We start from the raw sequence: 963 nt of genomic DNA on the forward strand, positions 1-963 counted from the left end.
CTCTCTTTCTCTCTCTCTCCAGTTGTCTTAACGACTTTTCTCTCTCGGCCCTTCTTTTTATTTTTCTCAGAATTAAAATCTGTGGCGAAACAAAACAACTAACCACACTACACCACCATTGCTTTGAGGATCTCTAATTACACGCAAGCTGTCTTGTACATGGCGGCGTGCAGCTGGGCGAAGCGGAGTCGGGGAGGGGGGCAGCTGCTGTCCGGCGCGGCACTTCGCAGAGCGTGGCGTCGCGAGGATGCGCAGGGGGGCGCGGCTGGAGTGCCCGCCCCCTCCCTTTCCCCCCTCGCTTCCGGTCTTGGCGAATCACTGACCGGAAGTTTAAACTGCCCCCCCCCCCCAATGATCTGAGGGCCCGTGTTCGCCGGGTGAGAGGCAAGCGTGGGGAGCGCACTCGTCTCGCGCACGTCGCCGCGCATCCGGCCGAGTAACGCTCCTGGTGACGCGTTTCAGTTGTCTTGCACTGGAAACGCAACTGTGCGGCCGCTCCCCCCACTTGTAGGTTTGCGAATAACGCCCATTTGCACTCATGTAGGTTTGTGAATGCTCATTCTTACACTTGTAATGGAGTAAAGGTGTGAATTTTTGTTTAGAAATTGTATACACACTCCTGTGTAAAGAATGTCGGTCACACACTTACAATTGTGTGACCTGTACACACTTACAAGTGTGTGACATCTACACACTTGGGTTTCCAGTTTACACTTAGTGAGCGCCGCCGTGGTCGTCGTTGTTGTGAAGATGCGGGATGTGGGAAGGGGGCTCCCCCCCTCCCCCCCGGCTCCCGCATCGGTTTTACTCTCGTCTGCAACCAAAGCGGGCGCTCCGCCACCACGAGCTCCGCGCCGCCGTCGTGGACACCAGACACCTCCTCACACGCCGCCTCCCGTACCACACAATCTCTGGAGGGAGACCACCACCTCCTCCTCCTCCTCCTCCTCCTCCTCCTCCTCC

Source organism: Frankliniella occidentalis, unplaced genomic scaffold (genome assembly GCF_000697945.3).
Source record: "Frankliniella occidentalis isolate FOCC.00 unplaced genomic scaffold, Focc_3.1 Scaffold237, whole genome shotgun sequence".
Taxonomy (NCBI): Eukaryota; Metazoa; Arthropoda; class Insecta; order Thysanoptera; family Thripidae; genus Frankliniella; species Frankliniella occidentalis.